Below are 20,314 nucleotides of genomic sequence, written 5' to 3'. Positions count from 1 at the left end.
TTGTGTATATGTTGGTATCTCTTGTCATTTGTCTTATTTAGTCATTAGTATTATTACTATTCTAATTGAACTCTTTATTTTTATTTTGTAATTTGTCATTGTTTTAATTTATTTTTATTTCGGCAGTCGGGAGGGTTGATTTATGTTTTGTAGTAGTACTTACTTTTGCTGTGTTTTTTATTGTTCTGTTGAATCATTTAATATATATATATATTAAAATACAAAGTTAAAGAATAAATCATTTAAAATTCCTTATATTAAGCAAACCAGACGGCACGATTTTCTTGTTTTTTAATATGCAGGGGCACACTCCGACACTCAGTTTGAGTGCAAAGCTGTCGTCAAGGCAAAGAGTGGCTATTTTGAAAAAACACTTTTTTTGGTTACTACATGATTCCATATGTGTTATTTCATAGTTTTGATGTCTTCACTATTATTCTACAATGTAAAATTTAAGAAAACCCCTGCAATGAATAGGTGTGTCCAAACTTCTGACGAGTACGGTGTACGGCAGCGTAGCCTAGTGGTTAGAGCGTTGGACTAGTAAACGGAAGGTTGCGAGTTCAAACCCCCCAGCTGACAAGGTACAAATCTGTCGTTCTGCCCCTGAACAGGCAGTTAACCCACTGTTCCCAGGCTGTCATTGAAAATAAGAATGTGTTCTTAACTGACTTGCCTGGTTAAATAAAGGTAAAATAAATAAATAAATAAATAAAAAAAACTGAGTGTACAAAACACTAGGAACACCTTAATATCAGAATAGCCTCAATTAGTGGAGACATGGATTCTACGGGGTGTTGAAAGCATTCCACAGGGATGCTGGCCCATGTTGACTCCATTTCTTCCCACAGTTGTGTCAAATTGGCTGGATGTCATTTGGGTGGTGGACCATTGCACCTACTACAGTGGAGGCTGCTGAAGGGAGGATGGCTCATAAGGGAGGATGGCTCATAATAATGGCTAGAAAGAAGTGAATATTTATTTGATACCATTCCACTGATTCTACTCCAGCGATTACCACGAACCTGTCCTCCTGAATTAAGGTGCCACCGACCTCCTGTGACCTACCATGGTCCTTTGTAGCTCAGTTGGTAGAGCTTGGCGCTTGTAACACCAGGGTAGTGGGTTTGATTCCTGGGACAATCCATACTTAAAATGTATGCATGCATGACTTTAAGTCGCTTTGGATAAAAGCGTCTGCTAAATGCCATATATTACCATACCCTGTTCAAAGGCGCTTAAATCTTTTGTCTGGCCCATTCAACCTCTGATTGGCACACATGCACAATCCTTGTCTCAAGGCTTAAAAATCCTTCTTTAACCTGTCTCCTCCCCTTCATCTACACAGATTTAAGTAGCTTTCACCTGGTCAGTCTGTCATGGAAATAGTGTGTTTTGTACACTCAGTGTTTTTGGTAATCAACCTTTCTCAGAATCTAAAAAGCATTGTACTTAATGATAATGTACAGAAGTATGTCAAGTACGGGAGATAACTGTGAGAGGGGTGGAGAATGGTATGGCGTGAGGGGTGGTGAATGGTATGGCGTGAGGGGTGGAGAATGGTATGGCGTGAGTGGTGGAGAATGGTATGGCGTGAGGGGTGGAGAATGGTATGGCGTGAGGGGTGGAGAATGGTATGGCGTGAGGGGCGGAGAATGGTATGGCGTGAGGGGTGGAGAATGGTATGGCGTGAGGGGTGGAGAATGGTATGGCGTGAGGGGTGGAGAATGGTATGGCGTGAGGGGTGGAGAATGGTATGGCGTGAGGGGTGGTGAATGGTATGGCGTGAGGGGCGGAGAATGGTATGGCGTGAGGGGTGGAGAATGGTATGGCGTGAGGGGTGGAGAATGGTATGGCGTGAGGGGTGGAGAATGGTATGGCGTGAGGGGTGGAGAATGGTATGGCGTGAGGGGCGGAGAATGGTATGGCGTGAGGGGCGGAGAATGGTATGGCGTGAGGGGCGGAGAATGGTATGGCGTGAGGGGTGGAGAATGGTATGGCGTGAGGGGTGGTACAGTTGAAGTCGGAAGTTTACCTTAGCCAAATAAATTTGAACTCCGTTTTTCACAATTCCTGACATTTTAATCGTAGTAAAAATTCCCAGTCTTCGGTCAGTTAGGATCACCACTTTATTTTAGGAATGTGAAATAATAGTAGAGAGAATAATAGTAGAGAGAATGATTCATTTCAGCTTTTATTTCTTTCATTACCTTTCCAGTGGGTCAGAAGTTTACATACACTCAATTAGTATTTTGTAGCATTGCCTTCAAATTGTTTTAACGTGGGTCAAACATTTCGAGTAGCCTTCCACAAGCTTCCCACAATAATTTTGGCCCATTCCTCCTGACAGAGCTGGTGTAACTGAGTCAGGTTTGTAGACCTCCTTGCTCGCACAAACTTTTTTCAGTTCTGCCCACAAATTTTCTATAGGATTGAGGTCAGGGTTTTGTGATGGCCACTCCAATACCTTGACTTTGTTGTCCTTAAGCCGTTTTGCCACAACTTTGGAAATATGCTTGGGGTCATTGTCCATTTGGAAGACCCATTTGCGACCAAGCTTTAACTTCCCAACTGATGTCTTGAGATGTTGCTTCAATATATCCACATAATTTTCCTGCCTCATGATGCCCTCTATTTTGTGAAGTGCACCAGTCCCTCCTGCAGCAAAGCTCCCCCACAACATGATGCTGCCACCCCCGTGCTTCACGGTTGGGATGGTGTTCTTTGGCTTGCAAGCATCACCCTTTTTCTTCGAAACATAACAATGGTCATTATGGCCAAACAGTTATATTTTTGTTTCATCAGACCAGAGGACAATTCTCCAAAAAGTATGATCTTTGTCACCATGTCCTGTTGCAAACCGTAGTCTGGCTTTTTTATGGTGGTTTTGGAGCAGTGGCTTATTCCGTGCTGAGCGGCCTTTCAGGTTATGTCGATATAGGACTCGTTTTACTGTGGATATAGATACGTTTGTACCTGTTTCCTCCAGCATCTTCACAATGTCCTTTGCTGTTGTTCTGGGATTGATTTGCACTTTTTGCACCAAAGTACGTTCATCTCTAGGAGACCGACCGCGTCTCCTTCCTGAGCGATATGAAGGCTGCGTGGTCCCATGGTGTTTATACTTGTGTACTATTGTTTGTACAGATGAACGTGGTACCTTCAGGCCTTTGGAAATTGCTCCCAAGGATGAACCAGACTTGTGAAGGTCTACAATTTGTTTTCTGAGGTCTTGGCTGATTTCTTTTGATTTTCCCATGATGTCAAGCAAAGAGGCACTTAGTTTGAAGGTAGGCCTTGAAATACATCCACAGGTTCAGCTCCAATTGACTCAAACCATGTCAATTAGCCTATCAGAAGCTTCTAAAGCCATGACATTTTCTGGAATTTTCCAAGTTGTTTAAAAGCACAGTCAACTTAGTGTACACAAACTTCTGACCCACTGGAATTGTGATACAGTGAATTATAAGTGAAATAATCTGTCTGTAAACTCTATTGAACTGTACTGAACTATACTCTATTGAACTGTACTGAACTATACTCTATTGAACTGTACTGAACTATACTCTATTGAACTGTACTGAACTATACTCTATTGAACTGTACTGAACTATACTCTATTGAACTGTACTGAACTATACTCTATTGAACTGTACTGAACTATACTCTATTGAACAGTCAACCTAGTGTACACAAACGTCTGACCCACTGGAATTGTGATACAGTGAATTATAAGTGAAATAATCTGTCTGTAAACAATTGTTGGAAAAATGACTTCATGCACAAAGTAGATGCACAAATTATGCACAAAGTAGATGTCCTAACCTACTTGCCAAAACTATAGTTTGTTAACAAAACATTTGTGGAGTGATTGAAAAACGAGTTTTAATGACTCCAACCTAAGTGTATGTAAACTTCCGACTTCAACTGTATGTGCCAACTGGTTACTACATGATTATATGTGTTATTTTATAGTTTTGATGTCTTTGATATTATTCTGCAATGTAGAAAAATAGTAAAAATAAAGAAAAGCCCTTCAATGAATAGGTGTGTCAACTTTTGACTGATACTGTATAGACACTGCATTCGGAAAGTATTCAGACCCCTTTTCTGTTTCCACATTACGTTACAGCGTTATTCTAAAATGGATTGAATAGTTTTTATTCCTCATCAATCTACACAAAATATCCCATAATGACAAAACAAAAACAGGTTTTCAGATGTTTTTTTTGCAAATGTATTACAAATAAAAAACTTAAATATCACATTTACATAAGTGTTCAGACTTTTTACTCAGTACTTTGTTGAAGTGATTACAGCCTTAAGACTTCTTGGGTATGACGCTACAAGCTTGGCATCCCTGTATTTGGGGAGTTTCTCCCGTTCTTCTCTGCAGATCCTCTCAAGCTCTGTCAGGTTGGATGGAGAGCATCGCTGCGCAGCCATTTTCAGGTTTCTCCAGAGATGATCGATCGGATTCAAGTCCGGGCTCTGGCTGGGCTTGACAATAAAGTTCTGAGCTGGTTCGAACCCCCCCCAAAAATATTTTTTTAACGTTAGTTCGACATGAAATTACTTCACCAATCAATATGGATAGAGCAGTTTGCTATGGAGCAGACAAGCTATTGTGTATGCGCGATAGACAGACAAGTGTAGGACGCGAGTTGCGACTGAACATTTTGGGGTGGGGAGAGAGCACTAGAGGGTGGATGAGGAGACTTGTGGCTCGAATCGTTGGGTATCTAGTTATGACATGCATTATATGAATTAGGCCCACATAATTAAACAAGATCAGATGAATTGAGTCTCGCCTACCCTTTTCAGTGACCCGTGATGTGAACTACAAAAATATGCAAACCAATACTTCAGGTCAGTTTGATCAAGGAGCATGCCTACTTTGCATGAATGACATCACTCAAATGAAACAATGCGAAATTCCAATACAAAATCATTTGCCTAGCTGCTTTCTATTCTGTTGCTGCATGAAATAGCAAACATAACGTGAATTCGCCGATTACATTTGTTGACTTCATCTTTGTCGCTGCCTGATAAAACAGTAATATTCCTTAAAAAATTAAAATACTATTGGTCGCGTATACATATTTATCAGTATACGCAGGTGCAGCAAAATGCTTATGTTACTACTCCAACAGTGCAGTAATACTTAATAATACTAAGCAACAGGCTATACACAACTCCAAAATAAAATGTAAAATAAATTAAGAACTATCAGAATGAGCAATGTCAGGTTTTTGCTTTGACGTGCACTGTCAACTGTGGGACCTTATATAGACAGGTGTGTGACTCTCCAAGTCATGTCCAGTCAACTGAATTTACCACAGGTGGACTCCAATCAAGTTGTAAAAACATCTCCAGGATGATCAATGGAAACAGGATGCACTTGGGCTCAATTTCGAGTCTCATAGCAAAGAGTCTGAATACTTATGTAAATAAGTTATTTCTGTTTTTATATTTAATACATTTGCAACAATTTCTAAAAACCTGTTTTTGCTTTGTCATTATGGGGTATTATGTGTAGATTGCTGAGGATTAATATTTTATTCAATCAATTTTAGAATAAGGCTGTAACTTAACAAAATTATGAAAAGGTCAAGTGGTCTGAATACCTTCCAAATGCACTGGTATATATATGCCCATAAAAAAAAACGCAAAATCTTTCACACATCATGATACAAGCTTGCAAGATGTTATTACACATTTGTGAACATTTTGCGAATCGTACTTACAACCACGAATCTCAATGTGCGACCATAAAATTCTGAAGTCACCATCTACCATTATGATACTCCTCATAAGGAACAGCCTCCTAGGAATTCATGGGAATGTACAGTATTTCAGTTTAATGTTTCTGGGAGAGAAATACATGTGTTTAAGTATTTATTTGTGTATTGGGGACTGCATAAGTACTAAAAAAGAACTAAAAAAATTCCAAGATGTTTCAAGTTTTTATGTCACATGCAGTACAGTGAAATGCCTTTCTTCCAAACTCAAAAACGCAAAAGGCAATAATCAATAACAAAAACACACGACAACTAAGAATAGGAAATATGAGAATTGATTGGCTTCTGTTCAGTTCATACTATGTATTCTTTTAAAAAGTATCTGTAACTAAAAAATACAAAAAACGTGTGTATCTTCTTAAACCTGTAGCTGTTGAAATCTAGCTCACCACTCTACACTACAAAGCAACACAGTGTTGATTACTATAATGGAGGTTTAAAGCTGGAGATGGTCATGCATGACCCCTTAATAACATGTTTTCAATATGGCTGACCAATTTCAGATAAATCTGGTGTAAAGTTACTTCCCCATGAAGCCAGTAAAAATTGCAGTAGACTCAAGACCAATAAATGTATCTTAGTAAGCTACAATGAACCTATTCACTCAGACTGGAAGAAAAACATTGGCTTCACTGGGGGCCTTTCTAGAAATGTCATGTCCTGCAAATTAGGTGCTCGGCTGTAAGTGGATGGATCGTTCGCGAACGAGTCGGCTGTAAGAGTCGGCTCTTGTAGGTGAACGTTGGGAGCCGGCTCGCATATCAGAAGAGCCGAATCTATTTATACAAATATTTGAAAAAATTAAGATATGAATAATCAAAATATTTAAATTAATAGAATTAACTCATTCACTAATTAACTAATGGGTCGCGCCTACTCCGCGACCCACAGCAACACAGTCTTCTATGGACCAGTTTATGCCAAAGTCTATGTCTGTAGCAAAACAAGGCCAAATTGATATTGCATTGGCTAAAATTATTGCCACCGATTTCCAGCCATTTTCGATCGCGGAGAACAGAGGTTTAAGAAATTATAGCAACAAGTCTAAATCCAATGTAGACAATTCCAAGCAGGAAAACCCTTTTAAAATCACTTATTCCACATCTGTACGAGGGCACACAGGCTTCAGTGCGGGAAAGAGTCCAAAAAGCTACTGCAGTTTGCCTTACCACTGACTGCTGGACATCAGGGGTGACCACTTCTTACAGGTCGGTTACATGTCACTTCATTGAAGATTTTTCGATGTCTAGCTGTCTTCTTTGAGTTCAGCGACAGACACACCTCATGGAAAAGTGGTCTGTTGTGTTAGCGACAATGCAGCTAACATAACCAAAGCCATTCAAATGTTAAAATGGACCAATCATCCATGTCTTGCCCACACAATCAACCTGATTGTAAGAGATGCTCTGAAGGAGATGAAGCCCACTGTGGACAAAGTGAAAGCAGCTGTGGAATACACCCACAGGAGCACAGTAGGTGCTGAAAAACTAAAGTCTACACAACGCCAGATGGGGCTGCCTGAGCTGAAGCCTAAACAAGACTGCACTACAAGGTGGAATTCAACATTTTATACTGTATTTTGAAGCGGTTTCTTGAGTCAAAGGATGCCATCATCTCTACCCCATCATCTCTACCCCATCATCTCTACCCCATTATCTCTACCCTGGCTGTTCTCAATGCACCTGTTAATGCGTTCTGGAGAGCTGAACGATGCATTCTGGAGGGGTGAACAGATGCATTCTGGAGAGCTGAACGATGTGTTCTGGAGAGCTGAACAGATGCATTCTGGAGAGCTGAACGATGCATTCTGGAGAGCTGAACGATGTGTTCTGGAGAGCTGAACAGATGCATTCTGGAGAGCTGAACGATGCATTCTGGAGAGCTGAACAGATGCATCCTGGAGAGCTGAACGATGTGTTCTGGAGAGCTGAACAGATGCATTCTGGAGAGCTGAACGATGCATTCTGGAGAGGTGAACAGATGCATTCTGGAGAGCTGAACGATGTGTTCTGGAGAGCTGAACAGATGCATTCTGGAGAGCTGAACGATGCATTCTGGAGAGCTGAACAGATGCATCCTGGAGAGCTGAACGATGTGTTCTGGAGAGCTGAACAGATGCATTCTGGAGAGCTGAACGATGCATTCTGGAGAGGTGAACATATGCATTCTGGAGAGCTGAACAGATGCATTCTGGAGAGCTGAACGATGCATTCTGGAGAGCTGAACAGATGCATCCTGGAGAGCTGAACGATGTGTTCTGGAGAGCTGAACAGGTGCATTCTGGAGAGCTGAACGATGCATTCTGGAGAGGTGAACAGATGCATTCTGGAGAGCTGAACGATGTGTTCTGGAGAGCTGAACAGATGCATTCTGGAGAGCTGAACGATGCATTCTGGAGAGCTGAACAGATGCATCCTGGAGAGCTGAACGATGTGTTCTGGAGAGCTGAACAGATGCATTCTGGAGGGGTGAACAGATGCATTCTGGAGAGCTGAACGATGTGTTCTGGAGAGCTGAACAGATGCATTCTGGAGAGCTGAACAGATGCATTCTGGAGAGCTGAACAGATGCATTCTGGAGAGCTGAACAGATGCATTCTGGAGAGCTGAACAGATGCATTCTGGAGAGCTGAACAGATGCATTCTGGAGAGCTGAACGATGCATTCTGGAGAGCTGAACAGATGCATTCTGGAGAGCTGAACGATGCATTCTGGAGAGCTGAACAGATGCATCCTGGAGAGCTGAACGATGTGTTCTGGAGAGCTGAACAGATGCATTCTGGAGGGGTGAACAGATGCATTCTGGAGAGCTGAACGATGTGTTCTGGAGAGCTGAACAGATGCATTCTGGAGAGCTGAACAGATGCATTCTGGAGAGCTGAACGATGCATTCTGGAGAGCTGAACAGATGCATTCTGGAGAGCTGAACGATGTGTTCTGGAGAGCTGAACGATGTGTTCTGGAGAGCTGAACAGATGCATTCTGGAGAGCTGAACAGATGCATTCTGGAGAGCTGAACAGATGCATTCTGGAGAGCTGAACAGATGCATTCTGGAGAGCTGAACAGATGCATTCTGGAGAGCTGAACAGATGCATTCTGGAGAGCTGAACAGATGCATTCTGGGGAAAGATAAGCCATAGCTTAACCACACACCTCCCCTTCTTCTTGTCTCAACATTTTTAATTATACTCAAGACATTATCTTTGCACATATTTTAGAAGCTTTTCACTGACAGCCACAACTCAATAATCAGCTAAGCCTAAACGCAACACTGATAAAATTGCTGGCTTCCCAAATAGGCATATTGTAGGACTACATTCTTGTGATTTGAAACAATTCACAGTTATTTAAAAAATAAAGAAGCTAATGATCCTCTGTGGCTAAATCATGCTCTCTGGTGAAGTATATCATTTTGGCATAACATCAATTTGCCTTAGGGGAAGTGAAGCCAGCATCCAAACAATGCACTGTGCACCTGCCAAGTTTACTTTGCAATTGGCTGAAACCAGAGATCTCTATATAATGAGGAGATGCTCATGTCTCCCCCATAACAATGGGAGTAGTTGTCCCAAAGGTCGAAAGCTATGCGACAAGCTTAGGTCTCCATATTAAGCCCAAAGAAACATATTGGGCTTATTCTGGACAGATTTTGGTGAGAGTGAGCCCTCTCGCTTCACCGCTTCCTCTCTGATGAAACTATCTCACTGGAGAAATCATTGAATATTATTTTTGTCCAGACAGCGTCAGATACATGGGCTACATACTGTGCTTGACTTGGACAGAAATAGGTGCCGGGTACTCATTTTAGGTGCCGGTACTGTTTATATTTAGGTGCAGGAGCTCCACAATACTTTTGAACTAATATTCTATAAGAGGAACAGGAGCTCAAGCAGTAGAAAATGTGAGGTGCTGGAACTCAGCTCTGGTGACCTCCTGCCCAAGTCAAGCCCTGGTGACCTCCTGCCCAAGTCAAGCCCTGGTGACCTCCTGCCCAAGACGAGCCCTGGTGACCTCCTGCCCAAGTCAAGCCCTGGTGACCTCCTGCCCCAAGTCAATCCCTGGTGACCTCCTGCCCATGTCAAGCCCTGGTGACCTCCTGCCCCAAGTCAAGCCCTGGTGACCTCCTGCCCCAAGTTAAGCCCTGGTGACCTCCTGCCCAAGTCAAGCCCTGGTGACCTCCTGCCCCAAGTCAAGCCCTGGTGACCTCCTGCCCAAGTCAAGCCCTGGTGACCTCCTGCCCCAAGTCAAGCCCTGGTGACCTCCTGCCCAAGTCAAGCCCTGGTGACCTCCTGCCCAAGTCAAGCCCTGGTGACCTCCTGCCCAAGTCACGCCCTGGTGACCTCCTGCCCAAGTCAAGCCCTGGTGACCACCTGCCCCAAGTCAAGCCCTGGTGACCTCCTGCCCAAGTCAAGCCCTGGTGACCTCCTGCCCAAGTCAAGCCCTGGTGACCTCCTGCCCAAGTCAAGCCCTGGTGACCTCCTGCCCCAAGTCAAGCCCTGGTGACCTCCTGCCCAAATCAAGCCCTGGTGATCTCCTGCCCAAGTCAAGCCCTGGTGACCTCCTGCCCAAGTCAAACCCTGGTGACCTCCTGCCCAAGACACGCCCTGGTGATCTCCTGCCCACGACAAGCCCTGGTGACCTCCTACCCAAGTCAAGCCCTGGTGACCTCCTGCCCAAGACAAGCCCTGGTGACCTCCTGCCCAAGTCAAGCCCTGGCTACATATAATAACACAGAGGCTGTTTCTCTCTGAGGCTTTTTATCTGCCATTGATGCAGGTTTCTGTCAGCGCGTGTCTCGGTCAAATAAATAATCAATACGTCAATATTTTTATTGAGACGGGCAAGGAGGTACGGTAGGGAGGCCCAGGTCCCCTAAGCCCCGCCCATAAAGGAGGAGTATGGTAATGGAGGCCTGGTGGCTTCAAAGGCTCTTATTGGCCAAGACATAGTGTCAGCGATCCAGAGTTTATAAATGTTACTGGTGTGCACCCGTGTGCGCGCTGAAATCTACACCCAGCCTACATCTCCCCTCTGATCTCTGCAGACACAGTCAGGGGTTAACTACTGAGCACAGAACCTCTGAGTTGTGCAATGTCAGTCAGGAGGTGGGTATCACAGGGTGACACACGTCTTCCTCCCCTCTGTCTACGTCTGCTCCATGGAACTCTGGGGAAGAGAGGGACATGTCACAGGGGCTGTGTGTATGTGTGCGTTTTATTTGTGCATGCGTGTGTGTGTGTGCATGCGTGTGTAAGGTTTTTAGTTAACCTCGTGATTCAGCCCCTCAAGTAGACACTAACACTACTGACAGATAACAAACTTAGAACAACAGGACTAACCACAGTGTTCAACACCATAGTGCCCTTCAAGCTTATCATTAAGCTAAGGATCTTGGGACTGAACATCTCCCTCTGCACCTGGATCCTGAACCTCCTGACGGTGGTGAGGGTAAGCAACAACACTGACCCTCAACACGGGGGCCCCTCAGGGTGATGAGCTTGGAAGGCACTATGGTGTTGAACACTGTGGTTAGTTAGTCCTGTTGCTCATTCCATGACATAGACTGACTGTAACGGCTGTCGTCGGGAGAAAGAGAGGACCAAGGTGCAGCGTGGTAAGTATTCATTGTAATTTAATAAAGAATGAATCCTGAAACAAAAACAATACACGACAAACGAACAGTCCTGAACGGTGCAACAAAACACAGAACAGAAAATAAACACCCACGAAACACAGGTGGAAAAAGTTTACCTGAGTATGATTCTCAATCAGAGACAACTAGAGACACCTGCCTCTGATTGAGAACCATACCAGGCCGAACACAGAACCCAACATAGAAAAACAAACATAGACTGCCCACCCCAACTCACGCCCTGACCATACTAAAACAAAGACAAAACAAAGGAACTAAGGTCAGAACGTGACACTGACCAGGTGAATCCAGGTGTAAACTATGATCCACTTCAATCAGTGTAGATGAAGGGGAGGAGACAGGTTAAAGAAGGATTTTAAAACCTTGAGACAATTGAAACATGGATTCTTTATGTGTGCCGTTTAGAGGGTGAGTGGACAAGACAAAATATTTAAGTGCCTTTGAACGGGGTATGGTAGTAGGTGCCAGGCGCACCGGTCTGTGTCAATAACTGCAACACTGCTGGGTTTTTCACGCTCAACAGTTTCCCATATGTGTCACGAATGGTCCACCACCCAAAGGACATCCAGCCAACTTGACACAACTATGGGAAGCATTGGAGTCATCCCTGTGGAATGCTTACGAAACCTTGTAGAGTCCATGACCTAACAAAAGCCTGCATCAAGCACTAAATGAAATCATCTCTGACTTTATTTTGGATAATATACAGTATCTCTCTTTGTCAATGGGTGTTCCTTTCTCTGTTACTCTCTCTCCCCCACACCCCTCTCTGTTGCTGTATCCATTCATGACTCTGTTGAAAATGATGTGTCACCCTGTGATACCCACCTCCTGACTGCCATTGCACAACTCAGAGGTTCTGTGCTCAGTAGTTTAATCCCTGTGACTGTGTCTGCAGAGATCAGAGGGTGGATGTAGACTCCATCCAGAAACAAACTCAATGTAATAAACACTTCCCTTATCCCCTATGCACTAGAGCACTTCCATTAGCCCCTATGCACTAGTGCACTTCCCTTATCCCCTATGCACTAGAGCACTTCCATTAGCCCCTACGCACTAGTGCACTTCCCTTATCCCCTATGCACTAGAGCACTTCCATTAGCCCCTACGCACTAGTGCACTTCCCTTATCCCCTATGCACTAGAGCACTTCCATTAGCCCCTACGCACTAGTGCACTTCCCTTATCCCCTATGCACTAGGGCACTTCCCTTATCCCCTATGCACTAGGGCACTTCCATTAGCCCCTACGCACTAGGGCACTTCCCTTAGCCCCTATGCACTAGGGCACTTCCATTAGCCCCTACGCACTAGGGCACTTCCCTTATCCCCTATGCACTAGAGCACTTCCATTAGCCCCTACGCACTAGTGCACTTCCCTTATCCCCTATGCACTAGAGCACTTCCATTAGCCCCTACGCACTAGTGCACTTCCCTTATCCCCTATGCACTAGAGCACTTCCATTAGCCCCTACGCACTAGTGCACTTCCCTTATCCCCTATGCACTAGGGCACTTCCCTTATCCCCTATGCACTAGGGCACTTCCATTAGCCCCTACGCACTAGGGCACTTCCCTTAGCCCCTATGCACTAGGGCACTTCCCTTATCCCCTATGCCCTAAGGCACTTCCCTTAGCCCCTATGCACTAGAACACTTCCCTTAGCCCCTATGCACTAGAACACTTCCCTTAGCCCCTATGCACTAGAACACTTCCCTTATCGCATATGCACTAGAGCACTTCCCTTAGCCCCTATGCACTAGAACACTTCCCTTATCCCCTATGCACTAGAACACTTCCCTTATCCCCTATGCACTAGAACACTTTGCTTATCCCCTATGCACTAGAACACTTTCCTTATCCCCTATGCACTAGAACACTTCCCTTAACCCCTATGCACTAGAACACTTCCCTTAACCCTAATAATAGTACTATAGTAGACTAGTAGTAGTAGTAGTAGTAGTGTAGTAGTGCAGTAGTGTAGTGTAGTGCAGTAGTGTGGTAGTAGTAGTACTGTAGTGTGGGGTGTAGTATAGTAGTAGTGTAGTAGTAGTGCAGTATAGTAGTAGTGTAGTAGTGTTGTAGTAGTGTAGTGTAGCAGTAGTAGTGCAGTAGTAGTAGTAGTGCAGTAGTAGAATAATAGTAGTAGTGTAGTAGTAGTCGTGTAGAAGTAGTAGTAGTAGTGTAGTAGTGCAGTAGTGTGGTAGTAGTAGTACTGTGGTGTGGGGTGTAGTATAGTAGTAGTGTAGTAGTAGTGCAGTATAGTAGTAGTGTAGTAGTGTTGTAGTAGTGTAGTGTAGCAGTAGTAGTGCAGTAGTAGTAGTAGTGCAGTAGTAGAATAATAGTAGTAGTGTAGTAGTAGTCGTGTAGAAGTAGTAGTAGTAGTAGTAGTGTAGTAGTGCAGTAGTGTAGTGTAGTGCAGTAGTGTGGTAGTAGTAGTACTGTGGTGTGGGGTGTAGTATAGTAGTAGTGTAGTAGTGTTGTAGTAGTGTAGTAGTAGTGTAGTGTAGCAGTAGTAGTGCAGTAGTAGTAGTAGTGCAGTAGTAGAATAATAGTAGTAGTGTAGTAGTAGTCGTGTAGAAGTAGTAGTAATAGTAGTAGTACAGTAGTAGTAGTAGCAGTAGAGCAGTACTGGTGGCAGCAGTAGTAGTAGTGCAGTAGTAGTCTAATAGTAGTAGTGCAGTAGTAGAAGTACAGTAGTAGTAATAGTGCAGCAGAAGTAGTAGCAGTAGAGCAGTAGTGGTATCAGCAGTAGGAGTAGTGCAGTAGTAGTCTAATAGTAGTAGTGCTGTAGTAGTAGTGCAGTAGTAGTAGTAGTGCAGTAGTAGTAATAGTAGTAGTGCAGTTGTAGTAATAGTGTAGTAGTAGTGGTAGTAGTGCAGTAGTAGTCTAATAGTAGTAGTGCAGTAGTAGTAGTAGTGCAGTATTAGAAATAGTGTAGTCGTAGTAGTAGTAGTAGTAGTATTAGTAGTAGTAATAGTGTAGTAGTAGTAGTAGTAGTGGTGTAGTAGTAGTAGTTGTGCAGTAGTAGTAGTGTAGTAGTGCAGTAGTAGTAATAGTAGTGTAGTAGTAGTAGTAGTAGTAGTGCAGTAGTAGTAATAGTGTAGTAGTAGTAGTAGTAGTAATGTTGTAGTAGTAGTCATAGTAGTTGTGCAGTAGTATTAGTGCAATAGTAGTAGTGTAGTAGTGCAGAAGTAGTAGTGCAGTAGTAGTAGTGTAGTAGTGCAGTAGTAGTGCAGTAGAAGTAATAGTATTAGTGCAGTAGTAGTTGTGCAGTAGTAGTAGTAGTAATAGTAGTAATGGTGTAGTAGTAGTAGTAATAGTGTAGTAGTAGTAGTAGTAATAGTGTAGTAGTAGTAGTAATAGTAGTAATGGTGTAGTAGTAGTAGTAGTAGTAATAGTAGTAATGGTGTAGTAGTAGTAGTAATAGTAGTAGTAGTGCAGCAGTAGTCTAATAGTAGTAGTAATAGTGTTGTAGTAGTAGTAGTAGTAGTAGTGCAGTAGTAGTAGTAGTAGTAGTAGTAGTAGTAGTAGTAGTAGTGCAGCAGTAGTCTAATAGTAGTAGTGCAGTAGTAGTAATAGTGTAGTAGTAGTAGTACAGTAGTAGTCTAATAGTAGTAGTGCAGTAGTAGTAGTGCAGTAGTAGTAGTGTGGTAGTAGTAGTAGTAGTAGTGCAGTAGTAGTAATAGTAGTAGTGCAGTAGTAGTAATAGTGTAGTAGTAGTAGTAGTGCAGTAGTAGTAATAGTGTAGTTGTAGTAGTAGTAGTAGTACATTAGTAGTCTAATAGTAGTAGTGCAGTAGTAGTAGTGCAGTAGAAATAGTGTAGTCGTAGTAGTAGTAGTAGTAGTGCAGCAGTAGTCTAATAGTAGTAGTGCAGTAGTAGTAATAGTGTAGTAGTAGTAGTAGTAGTGCAGTAGTAGTAATAGTGTAGTAGTAGTAGTAGTAGTGCAGTAGTAGTAATAGTGTAGTAGTAGTAGTAGTAGTAGTAGTAGTAGTAGTAGTAATAGTGTAGTAGTAGTAGTAGTAGTAGTGCAGTAGTAGTAATAGTGTAGTAGTAGTAGTAGTAGTGCAGTAGTAGTAGTAGTGCAGCAGTAGTAATAGTGTAGTAGTAGTAGTAGTAGTAGTGCAGTAGTAGTCTAATAGTAGTGGTGCAGTAGTAGTAGTAGTGCAGCAGTAGTAAGTGTAGTAGTAGTAGTAGTAGTAGTGCAGTAGTAGTCTAATAGTAGTAGTGCAGTAGTAGTAGTGTGGTAGTAGTAGTAGTAGTAGTGCAGTAGTAGTAGTGCAGTAGTAGTAATAGTAGTAGTGCAGTAGTAGTAGTAGTAGTGCAGTAGTAGTAATAGTGTAGTTGTAGTAGTAGTAGTAGTAGTACAGTAGTCTAATAGTAGTAGTGCAGTAGTAGTAGTAGTGCAGCGTAGTAGTAAGTGTAGTAGTAGTCTAGTAGTAGTAGTGCAGTAGTAGTCTAATAGTAGTAGTGCAGTAGTAGTAGTGTGGTAGTAGTAGTAGTAGTAGTAGTAATAGCAGTAGTAGTAGTGTAGTGCAGTAGTAGTAATAGTAGTAGTGCAGTAGTAGTAATAGTGTAGTAGTAGTAGTAGTGCAGTAGTAGTAATAGTGTAGTTGTAGTAGTAGTAGTAGTAGTAGCAGTAGTCTAATGGTAGTAGTAGTGCTAATAGTAGTAGTGCAGTAGTAGTAGTAGTGCAGTAGTAAATAGTGTAGTAGTAGTAGTAGTAGTAGTAGTAATAGTGTAGTAGTAGTCTAGTAGTAGTAGTGCAGTAGTAGTAATAGTGTGTAGTAGTAGTAGTAGTAGTGCAGTAGTAGTAATAGTGTGTAGTAGTAGTAGTAGTAGTGCAGTAGTAGTAATAGTGTAGTAGTAGTAGTAGTAGTAGTAGTGCAGTAGTAGTCTAGTGCAGTAGTAGTAATGCAGTGTAGTAGTAGTAGTAGTAGTAGTAGTGCAGTAGTAGTCTAATAGTGCAGTAGTAGTAGTGTGGTAGTAGTAGTAGTAGTAGTGCAGTAGTAGTAGTGCAGTAGTAGTAGTAGTAGTGCAGCAGTAGTAATAGTGTAGTAGTAGTAGTAGTGCAGTAGTAGTAATAGTGTAGTAGTAGTAGTAGTAGTGCAGTAGTAGTCTAATAGTAGTAGTGCAGTAGTAGTAATAGTGTAGTAGTAGTAGTAGTAGTAATAGTGTTGTAGTAGTAGTAGTAGTAGTAGTAGTGCAGCAGTAGTAATAGTGTAGTAGTAGTAGTGCAGTAGTAGTAATAGTGTAGTAGTAGTAGTAGTAGTGCAGTAGTAGTAATAGTGTAGTAGTAGTGCAGTAGTAGTAGTAGTGCAGCAGTAGTAATAGTGTAGTAGTAGTAGTAGTAGTAGTAGTAGTGCAGTAGTAGTCTAATAGTAGTAGTGCAGTAGTAGTAATAGTGTAGTAGTAGTAGTAGTAGTAGTAGTGCAGTAGTAGTAATAGTGTAGTAGTAGTAGTGCAGTAGTAGTAATAGTGTAGTAGTAGTAGTAGTAGTAGTAGTAGTGCAGTAGTAGTCTAATAGTAGTAGTGCAGTAGTTGTCGGGGTATGTGGCCCTTGATGATGCTGCAGGTCCTTCCTCAGGCACCGTTTCGAGTAGATGTCCTGGACGGGTGGGCGCACGGTCCCAGTACTGGACCGTCTTCAGTACGCACTGGAGGGCCATGCGGTCGTGCATGGAGCAATTCCTGTACCGGGCCTCGATGCAACCGGTCAGAGCAGCGGTAGTATTTGGAGAGGACCCGGGGCGGCATGCCAAATATGAAGTAGACACGCTGTGGCGTCCTCTTGACAAGAGTGGCGGGGTTGTTGGTCCATGTCAAGTCTTCAGTGATGTGGACGCTGAGGAACTGACTCTCTCTACTGCAGTCCCGGTGATGTGGATCAGGGAGTGTTTCCTCCTCTGCTTCCTGAAGTCAACAATCAACTCCTTTGTTTTGCTGACGTTGATGCAGATGTTGTTGTCAAGACACCACAATGCCTGTTCACTTACCTCCTCCCTATTGGCTGACCCGTCATTGTTGGTTATCAGGCCTACAATCGTGGTGTCGTTTCAGAGTAAGAGTGCTGATCAAGGATCAGTTTTGCCTTTTAGATCACAATAAATACAATATCAGCAGCTCCTCTGAAAGTCTTTATGACAACTGCTAGACATGAAGCATTTAATAATTTTACTAGGACGGGAAAATAACCATACATGACTTTGACCAATCCAGTGAGGGAGGGACATCTGCTGGTCAAAGAGAGAGACTGCAGCTCTGCACCCCCCCAACAGCAGAACTGACCCCAAGACCTGAGAGGATGGTGTGTGTGTGTGTGTGTGTGTGTGTGTGTGTGTGTGTGTGTGTGTGTGTGTGTGTGTGTGTGTGTGTGTGTGTGTGTGTGTGTGTGTGTGTGTGTGTGTGTGTGTGTGTGTGTGTGTGTGTGTGTGTGTGTGTGCATGTGGATGTGTGTGTGTATGTGTATGTGTTTTCCTCTAGTCTCTTTCCCTCTCACTCTCCTCCCAGACTATCAGGCTCTGGTTGTGGGGGATGGGGTGTAGAGTGCAGCTCAGGGTTTTGAGGTGCTGATAATAGGATAGGACTGGAGACTGGTCGTCGGAGGTAGCAGCAGGTGGGTTCGATGCTACTGGAGGGTCCCCCAGTGCAGGGACAGGCAGAGAGTCAGAGGCAGACAGGGCCTCTGCTTACTGCTTGAGGGAGACTGACAGTATTGTAGAGACAGGGATGTTGCTCTCTGTCACTGCTTGAGGGAGACTGACAGTATTGTCAGTGGGAGAGCCAATGGGAGTGCCATTGGCCATTGGCCATTGGCGTCGGCTAATGGGGTTCCAAATCAAATATAAATCAGTCATGGGTTTAACAATAGTGGAAACGCCCTCTAGCCAATGCTTACACCAATCGAATGCTTTTAACTTAATGATCGTACACTTTTTTTTCAATTTTCTCCTAAAATGACATACCCAAATCTAACTTCCTGTTGCTCAGGACCTAAAGCAAGGATATGCATATTCTTGATACCATTTGAAAGGAAACACTTGGAAGTTTGTGGAAATGTGAGGTGGAATTAATGTGGGAGAATATAACACACTAGATCTGGTAAAAGATCTTTGAAATGCAAGAGAAAGGCCATACTTTCAGATAGGAGTCTAAGTGTCATTTCGATTTTGGCCACCAGATGGCAGCAGTGTGCACGCAAAAGTTTCAGACTGATCCAGTGAAGAATTACATTACGACACAATATTTTGTATCAAGTCTGCCAGGAGTTTGCCCAAATGTGCCAATATGGTCAATTGATACATTGTCAAGTACATAACTATAGAGAACATACAAACATGCTATGGTAAAATATGTTTCCACTTACTCAAACAATAGCATGGTATTTTTTTCACTGTAATAGCTACTGTTAAATGGACACTGCAGTTAGATTAACAAGAATTTAAGTTTTCTGCCCATATAAGAGATTTCTATGTCCCGGAAAGTTGGCTGTTGTTTACGACATCATTCTAGTCACATTAGCGTGCGTTAGCAACAACCGTCCCGGTTTAGGGACACCGATCCAACAACCGTCCTGGTTTAGGGACACTGATCCAACAACCGTCCTGGTTTAGGGACACCGATCCAACAACCGCCCCGGTTTAGGGACGCCGATCCAACAACCGTCCCGGTTTAAGGACACCGATCCAACAACCGTCCTGGTTTAGGGACACCGATCCAACAACCGTCCTGGTTTAGGGACACCGATCCAACAACCGTCCTGGTTTAGGGACACCGATCCAACAACCGTCCTGGTTTAGGGACACCGATCCAACAACCGTCCCGGTTTAGGGACACCGATCCAACAACCGTCCTGGTTTAGGGACACCGATCCAACAACCGTCCCGGTTTAGGGACACCGATCCAACAACCGTCCTGGTTTAGGGACACCGATCCAACAACCGTCCTGGTTTAGGGACACCGATCCAACAACCGTCCCGGTTTAGGGACACCGATCCAACAACCGTCCTGGTTTAGGGACACCGATCCAACAACCGTCCTGGTTTAGGGACACCGATCCAACAACCGTCCTGGTTTAGGGACACCGATCCAACAACCGTCCCGGTTTAGGGACACCGATCCAACAACCGTCCCGGTTTAGGGACACCCATCCCGTAGAGGTTCAATCCATGACAGGGAGTGTGCTAGTGTATACTTTGGGAGAAGTGTGATGAATCAGGATGCAGCTTTTGTGCACCTAGTGCACAGTTGTCGTGAGACCTAAACCAGGCACTACCCAGGGTGCACTCTGTCATCTTTTAGAGACACGGAGAGAGTTTGGAGGGTGAAACACTCAAATACACTTACATAAACCAGACATGGGCTGTGTGTGTATGTGTAAAAATGTTGTTCATCACGAGATCAAATGCTGTTTCTAGGGGGGTTAGGGTTAGAATTATGTTAAGGGTTAGGGGTAGATTTAGGGTTAGGATTATCGTTAGGTTAAGGGTAAGGGGACAGGTTAGGGTTTAGCATTAGGGGTTAGGGAAAATAGGATTTGAATGGGACTGAATTGTGTCCTAACAAGGTTAGCTGTACAATACTGTGTGTGTGTGTGTGTGTGTGTGTGTGTGTGTGTGTGTGTGTGTGTGTGTGTGTGTGTGTGTGTGTGTGTGTGTGTGTGTGTGTGTGTGTGTGTGTGTGTGTGTGTGTGTGTGTGTGTGTGTGTGTGTGTGTGTGTGTGTGTGTGGTGTAATCTGAGTGGATGAAAGGGGCCAATTATGTGAGATTAAGACTCTGGATAACAGACATGACATCTCAGTTATACAACACACTTACTGACTTCAGCCCATTCACTTAGACCCCCTGTATATATGTGAGAG

This window comes from Oncorhynchus keta, chromosome 19, assembly GCF_023373465.1.
Source record: "Oncorhynchus keta strain PuntledgeMale-10-30-2019 chromosome 19, Oket_V2, whole genome shotgun sequence".
Lineage (NCBI taxonomy): Eukaryota > Metazoa > Chordata > Actinopteri > Salmoniformes > Salmonidae > Oncorhynchus > Oncorhynchus keta.
The sequence above is the reverse complement of the archived record's forward strand: the minus strand, read 5'-3'. Positions refer to the sequence as shown.